A 24451-nucleotide genomic window follows, 5' to 3' on the forward strand; every position below is an offset into this window, starting at 1 on the left:
GGTAAGGAGCTCTAACGTGCACGAAGGACCCTCCGAAGTGCATGAGACGCTCCGCCTTCACAGTATTTCCACCAGGTGTTCCCGATTGCCGCTCTTGTTGCATAGCAACGGTGCGAAAGGAGAGCTGCCATCCTGACAGGATAGGTGGAGCCAGAATTGCTCTTTTTTTGTTTTTATGTTTTATGTCATGACAGTGATTAGCCAAGACCGAGGCCAGGTAAGTTACACTGGTTTGCTGCGTCCTTAATTGCCGGAATACAACTTTAAATGCTGGTATTGGCTTTGAGCTTACTTGAATAATGTAATGACACATATTTTAAAGTGAAAGTGACATACGGAATGACCCATACTCGGAATTTGTTCTCTGCATTTAACCCATCCACACAGCAGTGAACACACACACACCGTGAACACACACCCGGAGCAGTGTGTTCCATTTATGCTGCGGCGCCCGGGGAGCAGTTGGGGGTTCGGTGCCTTGCTCAAGGGCACCTCAGTCGTGGTATTGAGGGTGGAGAGAGCGTTGGACATTCACTCCCCCCACCTACAATTCCTGCCGGACCTGAGACTCGAACCTTTGGATTACGAGTCCGACTCTCTAACTATTAGACCACGACTTCCCCGAAAATTAAAAACTACAAAACAAACACACACACACACACACGTTTACTTAGCTATCTAAATGGGGACATTCCGTAGGTGTAATGGTTTTTATACTGTTCTTACTGTATGTGCTATTGTCCTACACCAACCCTACACCTAAACCTACCCCTTACAGGAGACTTTCTGCATTTTTACAATTTCAAAAAAACTTTGTTTACTTTATTTTTAAACCAGTTTTACAAAGGAGGACGTCCCCAAAGGAAGGTTTTTGGAGATTTTGTCAGGTTTAGCTCACTTTTGGGTACAAATTTGTCTCCAAAATATGGTTAAGTAGGTACACACACACACACACACACACACACACACACGTCTATGTTACTAAGAGGGGACTGTCACTCTACACTGACCAAGAGAGGACCAGGGTTTCTGCTTATTTTGACGAAACAAAAATCACATACAAAATTTTCTTTTAAGGCCTTTTTTCGTAATATAACTGAAAATAAGATTTTTTTTTTTTTTTTTTAAACACATGCCAAGTGGGGACCTGAAACTCTGAGTGACTTCTACCTATCCAAGAGGGGACCTTCATAGACTGTAATGCAAATGTGTGTGGAGACGCAGAGACTGGCACACAGTCTTTCTTCACAATCTGACTTTATTTCCATGCAACTCTAAACTTTTACACGTTATCACTACTGCACAAATATTCAGACAGTAATGCTAAATGGTCCTTAAATCAATAAATAACCTGCAGATATTTTCTGGGTTTCAAATAAAACCAAAACACTTCTCAATGTATGAATGCAATTATATATAATATATATGATTGCATTCATACATTGAGAAGTGTTTTGTTTTATTTTGAAGCCATATAATATAATATAATGACCATATAATAGAGAATTTGTTCAGATGACTTTGGTCCCCTGTTGACTTGTGAAGAACGACATGTGTTTGGTTCATTTGTCATTTCTTGCATCACAAACACACTGTAAAGATGCTGGAGCTCAAGAATCAACACTTTTAATACCGCTGAAGACGGTTACATTTAAAAGTTTTGTTGTGGAGTGAGAAAACTAAAATACCCTACTGTGTTTAGTGTTTATTTCTAAACGTTTAATTGCATTAAGCCATATTTTTTATTTATGAGTATAATAAAATATAAAATATAATCAAATGTGAATCATATGCAATTTATCAGTCTTTTATTGACTGGTAAGTGTAGTATATTTTTCTTAAAAAAGGACTTTCAGTAGGACCAAATGGAGCTTCAAAATATGGGTGACTGGTTGGTTTCAAATTTGATTATTCTTGTAAACATTTCAACTGGTATTACATAATTATACAGTTTTGCTGGTTGCTTTGTGTCAAAACACAAACTTATTATCATGGCAGATGAAACATGATAAATACTGAGAAAGAAAACGGAAGTAAAACAACTGGCCATAGTGCCCCGGTTTCACAGACAAGGCTTAAGGCTAGTCCTAGACTATAAAATAGCATGTTTGGGCTGTCTGAAATAACTTGCCATGAGATATCTCAAAAAATGCTAGTGCCATTGTCTCAAGATACAAACCAGTCATGTGTCTTTCTAAGTCATTTTTATAAAAGCTGCTTAAATACCCTAATTTAACAGAGGCCAAGTCCTGGTTTAAGCTAATCCCTGTTTATGAAACCGGGTCAGTGTCTGGTAAAGATGCAATGCATAAGAGATAAAGTGATAAAATAAAAACTGTTTTTCTGTATTGCATGCAAACTGAGTGAATGGTGCTTTGATGGCAGATAATAACAAAAACAGGTCAGACGGTATCAGGGAGAAGAGACGACTGAGGTGAGGCACATATCTGCCTTTAAGACAATGTTACAATTAAAATGTACAATTTAAATGTTCCCATACTTTGAAGTCACTGCTAAGGGTTTAATGCATATATTGTGGATTTGGCAGTGTGTTGTGTATATTGAGGCGTCTCAGAGTCTCTTGGCTTAAGCCTCTCTGTATAGAGATGTAAATGAGCAGCGGGGGATGGTGAAGTCTCTTTCAGACACACATTATAGTGGAGGAGGGGAAGACCAACAGCTTTACTAACACTAACACTAGTTTTACACACACTAACAGTCTATCAGAGAAATATGTTGACTTTAGCCATCTTTTTTGACATATAAAGCAACAAAAATGACTAAAGTCAACACATTTTACTAATAGACCTTCCACGTGGGCTGTTTATCAATGTGCATTCTTGTCTGTACTTGTATTGTTGGGAAACTTATAACATTCCATATAAGATGGCAAAGTTTGATGTCAAATTTGTGATACAAGAAATGGTGAATCAAGCTATTTTATTCAACAAATTCACTCTTCTCTGTTTTTACCTTAAAGGAACGACTTTCTGCTCGATTTAACTCAAAAATTTGAGTTTGTCGGTGTAAATGTAAGTTTGGTTCAGTGATGTTAAATAATATTCTTCACTTGAACAAAATCAGTTAATTTAGATCTTCTGTATGTTTCGAGTTACAGGCAAGCAAAACAATAAGTGTTTCTAAAATATCTAAAATGTGAATCATATACAATTTATCAGTCTTTTTTGACTGGTAAGTGTAGTATATTGTTTCTTTAAAAAATGACTTAAATTACATTTTTAACTGTTTACTGATAGTACTAATAGACCAATTTCATGTAGACGTCACAGTTACGTCACTCGGAGCTGCGCGCGCATTCTGGTGGCAGAAACACACGGTAACAAGCGGAGTGAAACGGGGAAAATCCACAGAATAAGAGATAAAATGTACTGTTGTGCCTTTGGATGTCGGAATCGGAATGCAAATAATTTTTTTTATAGAAATACTGTCGTCAAATATGCCATTTGAAGCTAAACGCAGACGTTTAAACGGACAGACTAATGAATGAAACCTGCTATGATTACTCTACTTTTAAAGCATAAATTTGATTTAAACAATTGGTCTACATAATATTCACATATACAGTTCATAGGGAATATATTATATTTGTCCTACATTTACAGCATGAAATACCAATTTGCATCACGTTACCTATTTTATCCCACAATTCTTTTTTGAGACTTTTTTTTTTCAACTTTATATTCGTATTTCGGACTTTATAACTCGATTTAACTCAACAATAGTGAGTTTGTCCATTCTGAGGGGAAAAAAGCCAGATGTTTGGGATAAACTCAAAAGAGAGAATGACCTTGATTTTTCTTATCAGACTTGTGAGATATAATCTCGGAATTGCAAGAATAAAGTCAGAATTTTTAAATATTGAAATTTTAATTTGAACGCTGCTGCCAGACAAAATAAATAAAAAAAATAAATAAAAAATAAAAAATGGTCTCCCATAGTAGCATACATTTAAATCATAATAAAACCACACATATAACCATGGTAAAAAAAAAACATATATATAATGGTTTTTAGGTTGCCTGTATGAAAAACAGTAGTCTAAAAACATTCAGTATAATGCACACATGCTATAGCTTAATCACAAATACATACTATAATTTTACACCATTACTCCTGTAATAAAATTCAATGTGAATATCCCACATTTCTGCCACAATACCATGGTGCAGTGAGTGTTACTACAGTAAATCCATGGTAAATGGCGGCGATGTGTAGACTTGAAAGCCTTCTGACTGTCTTGTTGCACACAGTGTTTCTCCTGTTTGGCTCTTAACTAGTTTAAATCACAGAATAATTTGTGTTCATCGCTGAATGCAATCGCTTCAATCTCACAGCGCTGTGTACTGCTCGCGTGACCGTCTCATCCACGAGTAAACACATCTGCTCTAGTGAGCTCGCGCCGCGTGGCAGTTTGAATTTTTTTTTATGGCCTTATTTCAGTGGCTTCAAAATTTTAGTTTTTCACATACCAATGCTGGCTGTTCAAATATGGGAAAACACTTATTGTTTTGCTTGCCTGTAACTCAAAACATACAGAAGATCTAAATTAACTGATTTTGTTCAAGTGAAGAATATTATTTAACATCACTGAACCAAACTTACATTTACACCGACAAACTCATATTTTTGAGTTAAATCGAGCAGAAAGTCGTTCCTTTAAGGTAAAAACAGAGAAGAGTGAATTTGTTGAATAAAATAGCTTGATTCACCATTTCTTGTATCACAAATTTGACATCAAACTTTGCCATCTTATATGGAATGTTATAAGTTTCCCAACAATACAAGTACAGACAAGAATGCACATTGATAAACAGCCCACGTGGAAGGTCTATTAGTAAAATGTGTTGACTTTAGTCATTTTGTTGCTTTATATGTCAAAAAGATGGCTAAAGTCAACATATTTCTCTGATAGACTGTTAGTGTGTAAAACTAGTGTTAGTGTTAGTAAAGCTGTTGGTCTTCCTCCTCCACTATAATGTGTGTCTGAAAGAGACTTCACCATCCCCGCTGCTCATTTACATCTCTATACAGAGAGGCTTAAGCCAAGAGACTCTGAGACGCCTCAATATACACAACACACTGCCAAATCCACAATATATGCATTAAACCCTTAGCAGTGACTTCAAAGTATGGGAACATTTAAATTGTACATTTTAATTGTAACATTGTCTTAAAGGCAGATATGTGCCTCACCTCAGTCGTCTCTTCTCCCTGATACCGTCTGACCTGTTTTTGTTATTATCTGCCATCAAAGCACCATTCACTCAGTTTGCATGCAATACAGAAAACAGTTTTATTTTATCACTTTATCTCTTATGCATTGCATCTTTACCAGACACTGACCCGGTTTCATAAACAGGGATTAGCTTAAACCAGGACTTGGCCTCTGTTAAATTAGGGTATTTAAGCAGCTTTTATAAAAATGACTTAGAAAGACACATGACTGGTTTGTATCTTGAGACAATGGCACTAGCATTTTTTGAGATATCTCATGGCAAGTTATTTCAGACAGCCCAAACATGCTATTTTATAGTCTAGGACTAGCCTTAAGCCTTGTCTGTGAAACCGGGGCACTATGGCCAGTTGTTTTACTTCCGTTTTCTTTCTCAGTATTTATCATGTTTCATCTGCCATGATAATAAGTTTGTGTTTTGACACAAAGCAACCAGCAAAACTGTATAATTATGTAATACCAGTTGAAATGTTTACAAGAATAATCAAATTTGAAACCAACCAGTCACCCATATTTTGAAGCCCCATTTGGTCCTACTGAAAGTCATTTTTTTTAAAGAAAAACTATACTACACTTACCAGTCAATAAAAGACTGATAAATTGTATATGATTCACATTTGATTATATTTTATATTTTATTATACTCATAAATAAAAAAATATGGCTAAATGCAATTAAACGTTTAGAAATAAACACTAAACACAGTAGGGTATTTTAGTTTTTCTCACTCCACAACAAAACTTTTAAATGTAACCGTCTTCAGCGGTATTAAAAGTGTTGATTCTTGAGCTCCAGCATCTTTACAGTGTGTTTGTGATGCAAGAAATGACAAATGAACCAAACACATGTCGTTCTTCACAAGTCAACAGGGGACCAAAGTCATCTGAACAAATTCTCTATTATATGGTCATTTCTACACCGTTTAACCTGTCAATGCTAAATGAGCAGTTTAAGCAAAATACTTGCATTGTTTTCCAGCGCTTCACAGTTCTCTGTTGTTCCTCATATAAATATCTAAATGTATCTATATATATAAGTGTCCAACAGTATTTAGTATTAGAGTGACATAATAATGCTAATTAATCAGACATTATTTCACCTCACTGTAATCAGGTCATACTGAATGTTTGAGTAAAGTTATGTTGTAAGACTTTAGAGGAGTTTAGGAGTGTAAAAGACTGGTCTCTGTTAAATCTCCTCTAGAGTCTCAGAGTCTCTTAGGGCCATTCAGAGACAATAGAAGAGTGTGAACGACGTGTGTGAAACAGCCCTTACAGTTCCTGCTCCGGCCTACAGGGGTGCTGCTGAGAATGGCCTTAAACACACACGCCTTTTCAATCGATTTTAGCTTGATTTAAGGCATGACCAAAAGGGGACCTGAAAAATGTCCCCACTTGGCTCTCAGGTCCCCTGTTAGTGAGTGTGTAACGACACCAAGGTCCCCTCTTAGATAGGTAGGCAAGTGCACACACACACACACACACACACACACATTTTCTTCCTTTATTTGGATCCACAAGACAAGCAACAAAAACGGAATCCAAACACCTTGGGAAGTCAGTTTGCAAGATGACAGGTTCACTTGGCTAACATACATTCACAAGTCCTTATATTTATACAATCAACACTCAAGGATAGACAAAACATCTTCGTTTCCATATTTGCATACTCCCTATAATGGCTGAAACTGAACAAAATTTAGCAAGTTTTTTTGCTTTCTTTTTTTGCAATCCACCCAACTGCAGTCCTTTAATCACATTCTTGTGCACATGACCTAAACTTCCAAATATTAGAATAATCAATTTACACTGATAGTCAAGTTGATGGATGGCTTCAACCAATGGCTGATATTTCAACAATTTAGAAAGATAACAAGTATCGAAATATAAGTCAAAACAACAGCCAACTTCAATAACAAATACAGTGTTCAAAGCCTCGTTTACTATCACAATGTCAGGAGTATTTGGAATGTTTTTAAAATAGTCTCTGTCAGATGTTTTGTGATAGAACCAGTTCAGTTCAACAGTAGTATGCTGATAAATCTTACTATCTTTATGTATTCCTTTACAATCAAATCAACCAGTCGATCGTGTCTGGACACATACACACACACACACACACACACACACACACACACACACAGACACAGAGACAGCCACACACACAGACACAGCCACAGCAGTTCAAATGCTGACTGATTTCTTACAAAGGTGCGATCTTATAAAGTTTATTGTCTTGACCATGGTGATCATATGTAGACAGGTTTGCAACCCGGACATTTTAGGCAGTTGAGCATAAAAATAAAAGTGTGAATAAAAAAAAAAAAAAAACACTACTAGAGCATTGTTCAGCTCAATGTTCAGTGGCAGCCGTCACAGCTGAACAGTGCCCTGTATGGCCAGTCCCGAGTCCTTCAGATGCAGCCTTTGATATAGTTAGCAACAATTTGTTAATATTCTGACAATAGATGTTGTTACTTTCATTTTCAAAATAATCAGTGGTGGACTGTAAAGAATTACATTCATTAAGTATTCTTGTACAAATGTGAAGTACTAAGTTTTCTTCTTTTTTTCCTCACAGGACAGCAACACTGCAAAAATATGGTATTTTACAACATGATGCATTGTTGTAGATTAAACTACCCAACAGTATGAAGTAGGCAACTTTAAATTTAACAATCTTGAACATATACAGAAGTAAAATGCAACATACACAGTAGTGCAGTAGTAATATTAATGTAAAACCATCCTGACGAATTCTTTTTCAGAACAATACTGTATACCTTTACTTTTACTCTCAATACCTTAAGTATATAGCGTATGTAAGACAATACTTTTAATTAGAGGATAGTTCACTGAGCTGGCAGGCCCTGACAGTGCTGCTGGACAGGCCCGGCTCCACGGGGCCAGGGTGGGCCTGGCCCACCCAATCAGAAGCTTGGCCCACCCTGGCCCCACACCACATAACAGCCAATCACATAATTGGTACAATATTCAATTGAGCTCCGGTGTCCTGGCCAAATTCCCTCCACTGGCCCTTGTCAATCATGGCCTCCTAATAATCCCCATCCACTTGATTGGCTCTATGACTCTCTCTCCTCTCCACCTGTAGCTGGTGTGTGGCGAGCGCACTGGCGCCGTTGTCCTGTGGCTGCCTTTGCATCATCCAAGTGTATGCTGCACACTTGTGGTGATTGAGGAGAGACCCCACCCTCGTGATTGTAAAGCACTTTGGGTGTACAGCTATACACAATAAAGCGCTATATAAATGCATCATGCATTCATTCATTTTTTTTTTTTTTCTTCCCAACTTCCCAACCAAGACATAAGAAGCCTCACAAGCTCTGAGCCAGAAATTCGGAGAAAAATGATACTTGTCTTGCCATTACTAGCACTGCAAATGAAAAGGCTCAACACTTTTTCAACGGAGATCCTGAGAACATACCCTGGCCCGATTCAGATTCAGTGTTTGGAGCCACTGTGTCCAGCATCATCTCAGCAACTTCCAGTAAGTCAAGGTCTGTTTCTAAGATGTTCAGTCTGTCTTCCCATGATTCCTTGCAGAAAAGACAAGAAGCAGAAGCTGAAGTAGCAGCTACACAAGAGGTGATTAAAATAATGAAGACACAGCATCAATATGAAGAGGAAATCAGGAAACTTGAGGCAGAAGATGAAAGGTTAACGACCGAGAGGGAAGCTCAAGAAAGGGAAATAGAAGCGGAGAATGCAAGAAAAAAAGCTCAATTTATCTCAGAAAGAACTATCAGGAAAATAAGGTTGGAAGAGAAGAAAAAGGAAGTGGAACGATTGGAAGAACTAAAAAGACATAACGCAGCACAAGCAAGGCTACAAGTTTATGCTGAAAGCATCGAAGCTGATGAGGGAAAAATGCGTTCCGTTCCTCCTCTTCAACAAAAACAAGAAGACCATCTCTCTCAAACAAATCAACCCTCTTATTCTCCTCAAAGGTTTCCAGTCGCTCAAGCTCATGTATCTCAGTCAGATGCATTAGCTGCTTCCAGTGAAGCTTCTAATGACCTTGTGAAAGCACTCGCTGAAGCTATTACAGCCAATAGGATTCCAATTCCAGAACCTGCTGTTTTCTCAGGAGAACCTCTGAAGTATAATGATTGGAAACTGTCTTTCAGAACATTAATCGATCGCAAGAACTTACCAGCCCAAGAAAAGCTCTTCTTTCTACGCAAGTATGTAAGTGGTCCAGCCAAGAAAGCTATTGAAGGACACTTCCTGGTTGGAACAGAAGCGGCTTACATGGCTGCCTGGAACATACTTGAAGACAGGTTTGGCCATCCGTTTGTAGTTGGCAAGTCATAACACGACAAAATACAGTCATGGCACAAAATCGCTACCAAAGATAGCAAAGACCTCCGGGAATTTGTAGATTTCCTGAGCAGCGTTGAATCAGCCATGCCCTATGTTCAAGGTTTACAAGCTCTGAATGACTGTGTTGAAAATCAAAGGATATCAGCTAAATTGCCAGAGTGGTTGAGTTCACGTTGGAATAGAGCAGTTACTAAGTTCCAAGATGAGTACAAAGGATTCCCTGATTTCAAATACTTTGTTGAATTCCTCAACAAGGAAGCTAGAATCGCATGCAATCCTATCACCTCACTGCAAGCAATAAAGCCAGTAGAGCAAGAGAGATTCAAGCAACCTGATCAAGATCACTCCAAGTTTCAACGGAATCGCAACTCAAGCGCTAAGACATTCACTACTAGTTCCAGTGAAAAGACTAGTATCATGTGTGTCTTTTGTAAGAGAGTGTCGCAAAATTATGGAAAGGCCAGTTGAATAAAGATTGAAGTTTGTACAGTCTGAGAAATTGTGCTTTGGCTGTCTTAAGGCTGGTCATAACTCTAAGGGCTGCACCTCTAGGAGTGTGTGTGAAAAATGTGAAAAGTATCATCCAACGTGCTTACATCAGGATTGGGTAAATAAAGGTCCAGGACAAAGAGCTAGACTCAATCAAGATCAGTTAAGGGCTAATCAAGACTCTGCAGACAGAACAACTGAATCACAGAGGATACAAGAGTTTATGCCTGTGACTTCAAACAGAGTGGTTCAAGAAAAGAATGGCACTTATACTTCATCCATCGTTCCAGTATATGTTTCAACTATAGCTGAACCAAGGAAGGAGATTTTAGTGTATGCTTTGCTTGATACCCAAAGCGACACCACTTTCATTTTAAAGGATACAGCTGAGACACTTGATACTAGAAAAGATCCAGTCAAACTCAAGATTTCTACAATAACTTCCAAGACGAAGGTTGTGTCCAGTCACAAATTGAATGGACTACAAGTAAGAGGCATTAAGTCTGAAGTGAGAATCCAACTTCCAACGACCTATACTAGAGACTATATACCTGCAAATAGATCTCATATACCCACTTGTGAAACGGCAAAGAACTGGTCTAATCTAGAACATCTAGCAGATGAAATGGCTCCTGCACTAGATTGTGAAATAGGTTTGTTAATAGGGTATAACTGTCCTCAAGCCTTACTCCCCAGATATGTTCTCAGAGGTAACGAAGATCAGCCCTTTGCACAAAGGTCTGTGTTAGGCTGGAGTATAATCGAATGCAACCACTACGACGGTGACTATGAAGATGAAATTGGCGTGAGTCATAGGATTATTATGAAGCAAGTTCTACCAGCTGGCGAACCTTCTCACAAACTCAAGTCTGAAGTCTGCTATGTTCGCAGGAACAAGGTTAAGGAGATGAACACTCCAGCAGAGATATTGAAGATTTTTGAGTCAGACTTTGTTGAAAGGAATAATGAGGAAGCTTCTGCATCGCAAGAAGACCTACGGTTTCTGGCAAAGTTAAATGAAGGCATTAAGCAATTGCAAGATGGGCACTGTGAGATGCCATTGCCTTTTAAAGGTGAGAGACCGGACTTGCCGAACAATAAAGCGTGTGCAGAGCATCGACTCAAATCCTTAGAGAAGCGTTTGAAGAGGGATGAACAATACTTCAAGGACTACCTAGCTTTCATGAAGGACATAATAACAAGAGGTGACGCTGAAAGGGTCCCAGAGATGGAGTTAAGCAATCAACCAGTATGGTATATCCCTCACCATGGGGTTATAACCCACAGAAGCCAGGCAAGATTCGCAAGATTTCAGAATACTTCTCTGAATGAGCATGTGCTGACTGGGCCCGACCTCACAAATACCCTAACTGGAGTCTTGTGTCGCTTCAGGAAAGGGCAGGTAGCCATCATGCGTGATGTGGAGCGTATGTTCCATCAGTTTTATGTTGCCCCAAAGGATCAGGACTACCTCAGGTTTTTGTGGTGGGAAGGCGGCAAAATGGAAGCTCCATCATCAGTTTTTCGCATGAAGGTCCACTTGTTTGGAGCTGCTTCCTCGCCTGGCTGTGCAAACTTCGGGTTCAAGTACCTCGCCTCACAAGGTGAAGGCAAATTTAATCAAGCCACAGTGAAGTTTATACGGCGTAATTTTTATGTTGACGATGACTTGGCAAGTGTGGATACAGAAGCAGAGGCTATCCAGTTGGTGAAGGAAGCCAGGGATCTCTGCAATACCGGGAAGCTCCACTTGCACAAATTCATCACCAACAGCAAGAGGGTAATCACCACAATCCCGAAGGAGGAATGCACTGAAGGTGCAACTGACTTTGACTTGGCCCTAGGAGAACCTAAAATAGAAAGGGCGCTCGGAGTCCATTGGTGCATAGCTTCAGATGAGTTCCATTTCAGAGTACTAGTAAAGGAAAATCCTTTCACTAGAAGAGGTGTGTTGTCTACAGTTGCTTCCATTTTTGATCCTCTTGGATTCGTTGCTCCCTTTATTCTGGTTGGGAAGAGGACCTTGCAAAGGATGTGTAATGACAAGATAGGCTGGGACGAACCACTTCCTGATGACCTCAGGCCGCATTGGGAAGCTTGGCTCCGAGACCTCCACAATCTGTCCTCAGTAAAGATACCGCGTTGTTATGTGCCCTCAGCGTTCAAAGATGTCCAGCAATATGAGTTACACCATTTTGCTGATTCCAGCATGTCAGGCTATGAGGCATGTTCATACCTCAGAACTGTGACCAAGTCTGGTGAAGTTCACTGCACTCTCGTTATGGGTAAAGCAAGAGTTGCTCCAACAAAGCTAACAACAATTCCACGATTGGAGCTCTCAGCTGCAGTTGTAGCCACAAGAACTGGTGATCTGCTCAAAAGAGAACTAGAATTGGATGGTATCTGTGAATACTACTGGACCGATTCCAAGGTTGTCCTTGGTTATATTAACAACGATGCAAGACGGTTCCATGTATTTGTAGCCAACCAAATTCAGCAGATCAGGACAAGCACTGAGCCTAGTCAGTGGAGATATGTTGCTTCAGATCAAAACCCAGCTGACCATGCCTCTCGTGGGCTCACTGTGAAGGAACTCACGGAGTCTAACTGGTTTACTGGTCCAAGTTTTCTCTGGCAAAGAGAACTTCCTAAGGAAGACATTAAGGTAGGAGAGGTTGATGAGGGAGATCCAGAACTCAAAAGGGCACAGGTTCTTACAACCAAGGTAAAGGAAGAGATGTGTCTGTCGGATCGTTTGGAAAGGTTTTCGGATTGGAAGAGGGCAGTCAAAGCCATAGCTAGACTCAAACGTTGTGCGAGGAGTGTGGAGGGTTTGGTAGAAAGATCCAACGAAGCCACAAAACTTGAAGAAAGGAAGGATGCTGAGCAATTCATAATTCGTACAGTTCGAGAGGAAGTGTAGAGACAAGGGAAGGAAGTTCATTCAAATCAGTCCAATAAGCTGTATAAGTTAAGTCCGTTTATTGATGATCAGGATATCTTACGGGTGGGAGGAAGATTGACGCAGGCTGAACTTCACCCTCATGTCAAGCATCCGGCCATTCTTCCTAAAGGTCATCACGTATCTCGTCTACTCATAAAACACTTCCATGAGAAAGTGCAACATCAAGGTCGAGGTATGACCTTGAATGAAATTCGCTCCAATGGCATTTGGATTTTGGGATGCAGTAGTGAAGTGTCATCTCTTATCTACAAATGCATAAAGTGTAGGATGTTACGGAAATGTAATCAGGAGCAAAAGATGGCTGATCTGCCACCGGAAAGGATGGAAACTACCCCTCCGTTTACCTATAGTGGCATGGACTGCTTCGGGCCGTTCTATGTTAAAGAGGGAAGGAGAGAGCTGAAGAGATACGGACTCCTGTTCACCTGCATGTGTTCACGGGCCGTTCATCTTGAGGTACTGGATGATCTTAGCACTGATGCTTTTCTTAATGCTCTGCGTTGTTTCATTGCGATTCGTGGCAATGTAAGTCAGCTGCATAGTGATCAAGGTACTAATTTCATTGGTGCAAAGGGAGAGTTCCTGGAGTTGATGAAGGGAATGGACCGAGAACGTGTGAAAGAGTTGGGCTGTACCTTCGTCATGAACCCACCTGCTTCCAGTCACATGGGTGGTGTCTGGGAGAGACAGATCCGGACTGTAAGGAGTGTACTGACATCCATCTTAGACCAGTCTGCAGCGAGACTGGACACTTCTTCTTTAAGAACGTTCATGTATGAAGTAATGGCGATTGTCAATAGTCGACCATTGTCCTTAAAACACATCAGTGATCCTGTGGGACCAGAACCATTGACGCCGAATCATATACTAACAATGAAGTCAACTATCATTGCACCACCTCCTGGAGAGTTTGTAAGGGAGGATCTCTATCTTCGGAAGAGATGGAAGAGAGTTTTGAGTTTTGAGGCGAATGAGTTTTGGACCAGGTGGAGAAAAGAATATCTGTTGAGTTTGCAGCAGAGAAATAAGTGGAATAAGAGTAGGAGAAACGCTAAGATAAATGATATTGTTCTGCTCCAAGATGACTTGGCACCACGAAATCAGTGGAAGCTAGCCAAAGTGATAGAAGTCTTTCCAGGGACTGATGGAAGGGTGAGAAGACTTAAACTTCTTGTTAGTGATGCAACACTGGATAGCAAGGGTGCACGCACAAGCAAGTCAGTTTATCTAGAGAGACCCATTCACAAAATAGTGTTATTACTTGAAGCTGTTTAAAGGGTTAAGTTTGATGAGAGTGATTTCACTGTGTATGCTTAATGTGAACAAATATCCTTTGAATGTTAAGTTCACGATGATTTACTTGAGTATTCATAATTTAAGAATCACACCTAGTGTGATGGTGGGAGTGTATTTACTACCTCAAAGTTTCTATTTTCTGTCACAAAGGGTATCTGAGTTGATGATATCTATTTCCACTAGATGGCGCTTGTGTACTTAAGCACTCACTCATTTCACTAACTTTTGATTTGTTTAATTTAACTTTATATTTTGGTTATTTTACAGTGTTTATTGTGATTTCTATACTTAATTATCGTTTACTTGAGCAAGATTGCAAGACTGAAAAAGAGTTTTTGGTTGTTTTATTTTATTCCCATCTTGCTTTTCTATATCACTTCCTGTTTTGTCATCTGCGCGAAGAGATAGAACGATGCTATCTTTGAAAGGTTTAAGGTGTTTCTATGTACGATTACAAGTCATCCGTCCAAGAAACTTCAAGATATAACCCCCTCTCTTAGCTTACAAGCAGGCAAAAGTGGTATGTTGATGTATTTTTTGTTCATTTAAGAGTTTAAAGTCGTATGCGTGTTTTCCGTGTAACTGAATGTGTGACTGATGTTATATGCGTCCTGTTTATTTAGTTCTACGGTGTTAGTGTTGGCGTTGGTGTCCATGTCCATAAGTGCCTTAAACATCTGTAAAAGGAACCTCAGCCTTCGCGTTGTGATTAAGGATTCTTTGTTCACCCGCTGTCCACTTAATTAGAATAATTTTCTACCCGACCCGACCATTCTCGCTAAATTTAGATCTCGTTTCCAGAATCTCACATTTAAATTTACGCTACTGAAAGAGAGATAGGCTAACAAATAAAAGTGTAGTCTGCACAAAATTGCATGTGTTATTTTATTTGTCTTGCCAAGTCTTGAATTTGTTGACTTTGACTTGACTTTGAGGGAAAAAAGTGTCACAGAGAAAATTAAAATTTTATTTATTTTTATTCTTGTCATTCGTTTCACATTTACAACACAATAGGAAAAAGTGTCGCAGAGAGAGAAAAAAAGTAAGTTGTACAAAAATAGCCTTTTAGCTATTTTTATTCCTCTTGTCAAAATACTAAATTCGTTTGACATTTTTCTGTTAACACAGTATAGGATAAGTGTCGCAGAGAAAAATAAATAAATAGGACATCTGTCATTTAAAATTATAGGCTAAGCAAAATATAAACAAAACAGAGTTGATTGTCCTTCAAGGACAGCACATCATCCACACTTTGCTCCACACTTACTCCCCATATCTCCTCACTGGACGCGCCTTTAGAGAGAAATGCATCTTTATGGATTACATAGGCTAATGAAAGAGTTTTTAATTTTCGATTTGAATTATTTCATTGTAAAGTAGTATTTTATAGCATTCTATAAATATATTTATTATGTCAGTGAGGCAAGTATTTGCTGAGTTTCGGTTCAGTTTTTGTGTAGTGTTCCTGCTCAAGATCAAGACCCTGTTTTTCTTTATTTTAAAAAGCAAAACATTTTGTTGATATTGTGAGTGCACACAAATAAAACTCTTTGCGGCTTCGAATGGTGTACACGCTTACCTTTATGAGGAAAAATTACGGCATATTTAAATTTTCCACTCTTAAGAAAAAAAAATGCAAGTGATCTCGCTAGCGCCTCCATGTCCTTCGCGCTTCAACTTCCACTTTTAGCACAAACGACTTTATATTTATCACACATTTATCTTACATTTTTAAATGTATATTGTGAAATGCATTAAGTTTTTGTATGTCCCATATCGTGTTTATTTGAGAAGGCTATACTGATCAAACATATGCTCAACTCACTGTCTGGTGCTGGCCGCTTGGTATTTAAAAAAATAATAAATACAACTTGAAATTAACAAACATAAAATGTTCCAATCATGTTTCTAAATTAACTTGATAAAGAAACGAAACAAAATATAATCACTTTGCCATTAAGAACCAAAACTGAACTTTTTTAATGGCTGCAACAGCAGCTGTGTAAAGGGGAAGAGTTTGTCTCGGGTAGCACGCGGCATTTTATAGACCTGCTCCAACACACCGGTCTGTAATTATCAAGCACTGAACACCTTGGATTAGCTGGTTCGGTGTGTTTGATCGGGGCTGAAAAATGTTATTTGTGTATTTCAATTGTTGTTTTATCAGTCTACAGCGCTTCGCTATTTCCAGAGCTGCAAATATATCCAAGTCACTGTATTTTCCCCATCCTTGGAAACGAAAATATATTATAAATTAAATGTTACTTTTAAATGTTATATTTTTATTTCTGAAATGCTTCTTACAAGTACAAAAATGTGTACAATATTGAAAACTGTATAATTAAATTTGTATTATGTTGTCCATGGGTGTTTTCACTTAGCCTACAATATTAGTAAATGTTCACCTTTTGATTATTACTGTTGCCTCTAGTAATTCTGTGTCTGCTTTTTAAATTACCAACAGTATTTTTGGTTAATTTTAAGCCAGCAATAGTCATTTTCAATCAATAATTGAGTTCATTTATTATTAGTGCAAAATGCTGTTTTTATTTATATACATATATATTTTTTTTGTTTAACCCAAGCTGGGTTCAGCCTGCTGGGTCATTTAATTGGGTTGTTTTTAATATTTTTACCCATGCTGGGTATAGTTTTTTGTTAACTACCCAGCAAACATGTTAATGTGGGGCCCACATGGGTTTCACATGGGTTTCACGTGGGCTACAGGGGTACAGAGTGGGCACGGGCTCAAAATAGGCATCTTATCTGGGGCCCACATGGGTGAACCCATGAACAATTTTCTCGCGAGATCCCATCCCCCACGACATCAAACTACCGCGAGATGCAGCCCTGCCTCGAGCCGCACGCAGGGTGGATCCCGCGAGATTTCATTCAGCATTTCCCATCCCCCACGCAGCACGCACTGCGTCGCGCCGATGCCATTACTGCTCACTGACTTGTCACGTTTCATTTAATCTATTCGTAAACAATGACATGTGCAAACAGAGAGCGTTCAGTGCGTTGGCGTCCAGGTGCGGGTTACATAAATTAAACATTGATTTAATGTTATGCACAGTAATTGTTATGGTTACATATATGCATAAACTTAATTTTTTTGAGGTGCATTACGCCTTTATTATTATGAAGTGAAATTAATGACCATTCTCTTGCTTTGCGGACACAAAGACCAAAGTTAATTCGTAGTCCAGTTGTGGTCAGCGGGATCGATGGCACGGAAAAACTTGAAATATTAGATCTTTATCAGAAATGTGTGTGTATTCTGCAGCTGAAAAAACTCTGCTTAATGTTACACATTATAATTATTTTTGTTTTAGATAGAACATGTCTATATTACGTTAAGCAAAAAATAAAAAATAGCCTCCAGCAGTGTGACTGAATTTTCATTTGTGTAATTCTAGTTGGAGGGGGTTGGGCTTTGGGAGAGTTGAGCTCCGAAGTAGGGGCTGCAAAGTAGAGGTCTGCATTCTTGCGCCGCGGGAATAACGCAGTAGCGGTCGGTAACATGTATTTTGTTTGCGGGGTCTGTGCGCAGTGATGCTCAGAGCAGGCTACCGATGGTGATATACGGCCCTCAGACAGAACAGGAAGGTTGTCGATCAGTGACAGCAGAATAAGGATGGAGCAAAGTGTGGATGATGCGCTGTCCTTGAAGGACGATCAACTCTGACAAGACAAATAAAAATAGCTAATAGGCTTTTTTGTACTTTTTTTCTCTCTCTGCGACACTTTTTCCTATTGTGTTGTAAATGTTAAACAAATTGTATCCTGACGAAAAAAAATAAATACAATTTAGTACCCCTTTATTAGTTTTTATATTACAAATACTATTTCGTTATATAATATATTTGTTGAATAATGAAAGAACTTGTGAGTTTAAACTTACAGACGTTTTATTAATTTGTCCGGAGGGTATTTTGTTTCATTGTTTTGGCTAAATCGTGGCCAGGTTTTATTTATTCGTTTCTTGTTTAATAACGGGAATTAAATAATACAATGTGCTCACATTTTCACTAAAATTAAGGAAGGAATTAATAAAAAATAAAAAAATTAAATGATTTCTTAATTCGGGCATGTCATTTGCAGGAGTTGTCTAATGTAGTTCCTGTTAAATAAGGACAGATAACAAAGTACGTCCGTGAAATGTAGAAACTGTAACGTTTATTGTAGGAATTATTAAATGTAAATTTCAAACATTTGTATTTGTGACAAATATTAAGTAATGTGACACTGACATTAGCATATCCACATTGAATATGCTTCCACTTTTAATGCTCCAATACAAAGTAAACTACCTTTTCTTTATTTTATGGTAATGTAACATATTCAATAATATAAATAATACTGCACACCTGTTAAATTTGTAAATTTAAAATACAGTGTAGTGTGTAACAGTAATACGAAAGCACAGGCTCACTGTCATTTACTATGCTGCTTGAGTTTGTTCTGAATAACAAATGCACTAAAGTACTAAATTTGCTTATGTGAATATGAATTATTTTAACTAGTTTATCTTAGATTATAGACCAACTACAACCAATTTCGGCAGAGTGCTATGCAAAACGCGAGGGAATGTGCTCCAACGCGTTCATATTCTTACTTTTCAAAGTCTGTGGTTAAAGCGCCACTTAGCGGTAAAAGGCAGCAAATACACTTTTTTAATGTAGAAGTATTATTCTGGATGAGTACCATCTGTAGATGCATTTAGGTAGATAAAGGGCGCATTCCCTTCAAAAACAAATGTAATCCTCTTCAGCTGCTCAGATGACGGGAGTAAATGACTACTGTTTTGTTCATTATTACATCCAACAACAAAACACCTCAATCGCTTAGGAGTCATTCTTGTCTACATCTGCTCCGGCGGTGAAACAACTGATGACAGCTCACTCAGGGTGGGTCTGAGGTAAGACACCAGTGCAGTCTTTGCTAAAACGCTACTGTCAATCAACAATTGTGGGAGGGGCCTCCGTCCATGTGACGTCACACGGACAGACGGCTCGATTTGAGAAAGGGGAAAACATCCCAGACAGCACACGTACGTCTGGCCGACGTCGGCCCAATATCGAAACGTCGGCCTCACTACCTGAAACATCTAATAAACATCGGCCATGCGTAGGCCGATATAATTCGGTCAGTGCTCTGTTTTCCAGCTCATCAGTCGTCGGCTCTGAGTCGGTTCACGACCGCAGGCCGATGCCGCGCTTTTCTGTTTGCGGCGAGCCCAGTTATTCGTCTCTTAGCAACCCACAGAGAGAAGACACTCATCCCGGCGACATCTGTGCTTTCAGGTAAGATTTCACTTCAGCTAAATTACAAAAAAAATACTAACGTTACTTTGTTAACTCTGTGACACTTAAAAGGTACTAGTTAGGCACAGTTGGTGTGCTACAGCACAGGTGAAGAGACTGTGGCTAATTTCCAACTAACTTGTTTAGCTAACGGTCACGCTAGCGATTTTTAAAATTAATGTTTCCAGCCATTTCTCTGAGGGGAAATGTTAAAGCGGATTATTAAAGAGAAGTCCTAACTGCTTTTTCGCCGTGTTTTTCACTCTTTTACAGGCTGCCAGAAAGAATCCGTCTCTATACGGTGAGCTATTGTTGCTGTTGCTTTTTGAACTACAAATTGAGTTTTAAGTTCATTATTGAATATTAATTGAACGAGACTGTAATTTATTAATGTAATATTTTAATCCTGTATGTTTATTTGTGTAAATGCTGTGTACGCGTTGAGCTCTGCGCGAGCGGGGAGCAGAGTTGCCATGGAAACGGGGCTTTGACACAACTACTGGCGAACAGTAATCTCCGTCTCTCGCTGCGGTTTTCACTGATTTCAGGTAAGTACTGTATAGTCCCTAAACTTAATTACACAAATATTACATACAAACGTCCCTGACACGTTTCTTACTTGTTATTGACATGTTTCAATTAAATATTTATTTTATAGAAATTGTTTAGTGTCTTCAAAAAAATTTGTTAGCATCTTAGCAGTTTTCAGGTAGGCTAACTCTAGATTGAGCTCGTGTTTATGAAACCCTGGGCTTTTAATCAAATATTCGAATAAAATAAAAATTGGACTGTGTCCTATGGTGTGACAGCAAAAATGTAGAAGAAAAAAAAACTACAAATAACTTGAGAAAAATGTATCTTCTTTCTTAGAGTTACAAATAGCATGAGAGAGGTTTATCTTCAATGTTAGTTTAATTTAATTTAATTTAATATTTTAAATTTTTTTTGCTGTCACACCATAGGACACATTGATATGTCAACTACCCATATGAGAGATTTTGATAGCTCTGTAAAGGTTTTCCTGGCGATTTGTCAAAGGGTTGTTGGAAAAGACTTTACTGAATCGATGACATCACTTACATGGAGAGTGTAATCGACTGAAAACAAGTTTTGATATTTCATATTAAACAAATATTAATAAAAATTGTTCTGTGATTTCAGGAGGACAGAAAGAAACTCTACATAACAGAAGGGAAGCTCCAAGATTTCAACATTTCTGAAGGGAGCTACTGACTTAGAAATACAGGTGAACTGAAGAAGCTGAAATATAGATCATGAAATATATTAATGTGCATTTTTCAAAATATATTTAGCCAATTTTAAGAAGGCCTTGACATCAAAACGTAAGTGACACTCAACCTAAAACTAAAAACATAGATTCTGTTATATTAAGATTATGTTGTTATTAGTAGTAGTAGTAGTAGAATTTGTTGTGTTTGTGTATGTGTATATATATTTGTTAATAATTGTTATATATTATTCTTTCTTTTATTTGCATTTTACTGCTGCTCTAGCTCGTTTCCTTCTAATAAACCTGGAGTTGCAAACTAAATATTGTTGGCTCTGTGACAGATTGCTTGTTTCTTTCCTAGATTCTTCAGTGGTGATGGCCTGCTGCACCCAGCAGAGTTGGAGTGAAGCTACTGTCAGACAGTGGCGTACCGCGGGGTTTCAGTCAGGGCCTTCAGTAAGCAACTGTAAACTACATGTACACATTTTACACATCTCTGTTACAGCTAATGTAGCCATATGCGTAATGCACATATTATGCCGCACACAGGCTCTCAACAACAGTGACTGCTGATCAACAGCTGTCATTTCCTAGCTCGTTTCCTTCTAATAAATCTGGAGTTGCAAACTAAATATTGTTTGCTCTGTGTCAAATTGCTTGTTTTGTTCCTAGATTCTTCAGTGCTGATGGCCTGCTGCACCCAGCAGAGTCAGTGTGAACTCCTGTAAGACAACATCACCAAGATGCTATAAACCGCAGGATTAGTAAGTAAAGTCTCGAACATACACACTGTTTCATAAGTTTGGGTTGGTATGATTATTTTGTTTTTTTAATGTTTTGAAAGTCTCTTATGCCAACCACAGTTTAATGTATGAAATTATTACAATTTACTACAATTTAAAATAACTGTTTTCTATTTGAATATATTTGGAGATAATTTATTCCTGTGATGATAAAGCTGAATTTTGTGTCACATGATCCTTCAGAAATCATTCTAATTTTCTGATTCTTATCAGCGTTGAAAACAGCTGTGCTGCTTCATTTTTCCAGGATTCTTTGGTGAATAAAGTTTTAAAACAGTACAGCATTTGACATTGATAATAATCAGAAATGTTTCTTGAGCAGCAAATCAGCGTATCAGAATGATTTCTGAAGGATCATGTGACACTGAAGACTGGAGTAATGAATGTTCTGCTTTGATCACAGAAATAAATTACATTGCATAATATGCAGAAAACTGTTGTTAAATAGTTTTACTTCATTTTGATCAAATAAATGCAGCCTTTGTGAGCAGAAGAGACTTCTCTCAAAGACGTAAAAAAATCTTACTGACCCCAAACATTTAACAGTAGTGTAAATTACAAATATGATGTTCCACCCACTTAAATATACTGTGGCATGTGTAGTCCATTAAAATACATGTTTTAGCCAAGTATTCACACAACACATCTGATAACCTTGCACTCCAGTTATATGTCTGAATAATATGAACAGCAGCTATGCTAAACTTTCTTCTTTTGATTTCCTGTTTCTATCTTAGGATGCCCATCCCGATGTTACTAGAGATGAAGCCAGCTCCAGTTTGGATCCAAACTCACTTGTGAAGATGCCAACGCTCACAAAGACTACAGATGACGGCAACTGTACATGGACACACAAAACACTGGACACACAAAACAAATATTATCCTTATATTGCCTATAAGGGTAAGTTTGACGATTTTCAACCCGCTATTGTATTATTGCAACGTCTGTAATATCTGTAAATGAACAATATTTACTCTTTCTCTGAGTTATGTGGACCCTATTTGTCCCCTTTTATTTGTAAGCAGCACTTCGCAAAATGATGCAAAATGAAATGAGTTTTGACAAAATGACACAAACACTTTTGCAGCATCTAAATGAAAAAATGCTGTTTTGCTGACAAATACACTGGGTATCTTGGAGAAAGAATAAACATTGTTCTTTTACATATGTTACCAACATTGTAACAATACAAAATGGACTGAAAATTGTTGATCTTACCCTTTAATAATGTTGATGTTACGTCCTCTGTCGTGTGTCATGTGTTCCCACCTCTTGTGTCCTTATTTGGTCATGTTCCTGTCCTTGTTGAGTTTGATTTGTAGTTTATTCCGTTCAGGTGTGTGTATTTATCAGTGATTGTCTTGTGTGTGTGTATATAAGGTCTTGTCTGTTCAATTAGTGTTTGTCTGGTCTACTCGTTACTTCCCGGTGTTCCTGTGTGTGTCAGCCCTGCCTTGTCTTACCCTGATGTCACCATTAAAGACTATTATTTTGAAGTTACTCCTCGTCTGTGTGTTCGTCGTTCCTCCCTGCTGTGTGCACCGTGACAGTTGAAGGATAATGTTTAACTGAACACAAAAATAGAGACTTTAAATAAAAATATTTTAGAATTATCATGCTATTTAAAATTTTTAACTGCTTATTTATTGTTTGCCTGGTTTTTAATTTGTGTTTATGCAACTGTTGTATTATTGTAACTCAGTTTTTGCCATGAAGATAGCCTTCGATGCTGACAGCACAGAACACATGACTTGTTTTATGAACTACTGTCATATGGACATTATTTTGTTGCCAGAAGATGGTCTTCCCCAGCGAGTCTCAGTCACCTCTGGCTGATTAAAGGATGTTTTTAAATTGTAACCTTGAAATATGCATATTCTGTAAACCTACTTTGAAATAAGTATTGTGAAAAGTGCTATACTTATACAATATTTAACCATGGTTTTACTATAGTAAAACTGTAGCAAGCATGATTATAGTAACCATGTGTTTTTTTTATTTTTGACACTACTGTCTGTCTTGCCAAGGACAATATTACCTATAAAGCCACATAAGAACAGCTGTGTGTCTCTGAGCAACACAGCAATGATTAGTTTCTGAATGAAGAAACTAAACACACATGGACAAAAATGCTGCTGTATTGTTAAACTAAATCTATTATGCTGTCACAAATTAAATGAAAATTAAATGCCAGAGTTTTTTGTTCAGTGCATGTGCTTGCTGACTGAATTCTGCTCTCTTGTGAATTCTCTCATCATAAACAACAAAGTGCAGATGTAAGTAAGAGATAAATTCTGTGTATAGACAGCTTTAATGATTGTAAGGGGAGTTTTTTGCATGTTTAAACTCGCGCTAGACTGGCCTTTGGCAATGTAAATGTTCTTGCTCGCTTTCTCTGTATAATATTCACTCTTTGAAAAACTGTGGTCACACTTTATATTAGGTGGCCTTAACTACTATGTACATACATCAAAAAATAAGTACAATGTACTTATTGTGTTCATATTGTATTGCAAAACACTTTTGCTGCTATTGAGGTGGGATACGGGTAAGGTTAGGGACAGGTTTGGTGGTATGGGTAGGTTTAAGGGTGGGTTAAGATGTTGGGGATAGGTCAACAGTAGAGGTCGACCGATAGTGGATTTTACCGATACCGATTGCTAGGTTGGACCACACTGGCCGATATCGATTAATCAACCGATAGTTTTCAAAATGGATACTGAAAGAAAGCTAGTGCTTTACTATTTAAAAAAAAAAAAAA

General features: G+C 38.1%; 1 long non-coding RNA gene across 3 annotated transcripts; it reads left to right on the forward strand.

Moving 5' to 3' along the window:
* Positions 1 to 14744: 14744 nt before the first annotated feature.
* On the forward strand, positions 14745 to 23972 carry LOC131539456 (uncharacterized). 3 transcript variants are annotated; one of them, XR_009270857.1, is made up of 7 exons: positions 14745 to 14867; positions 19516 to 19653; positions 19927 to 20201; positions 20815 to 20899; positions 21246 to 21340; positions 21557 to 21648; positions 22425 to 23972. It is a non-coding gene; the product is annotated as an uncharacterized LOC131539456 (long non-coding RNA). The 3 variants fall into 3 exon arrangements; XR_009270858.1 differs by lacking the exon at positions 14745 to 14867 and having other exon boundaries at positions 18185 to 19653; positions 21566 to 21648; XR_009270856.1 differs by lacking the exon at positions 14745 to 14867 and having other exon boundaries at positions 18186 to 19653.
* Positions 23973 to 24451: the final 479 nt, after the last annotated feature.

This window comes from Onychostoma macrolepis, chromosome 04 (assembly GCF_012432095.1).
Source record: "Onychostoma macrolepis isolate SWU-2019 chromosome 04, ASM1243209v1, whole genome shotgun sequence".
NCBI classification, from domain to species: Eukaryota; Metazoa; Chordata; class Actinopteri; order Cypriniformes; family Cyprinidae; genus Onychostoma; species Onychostoma macrolepis.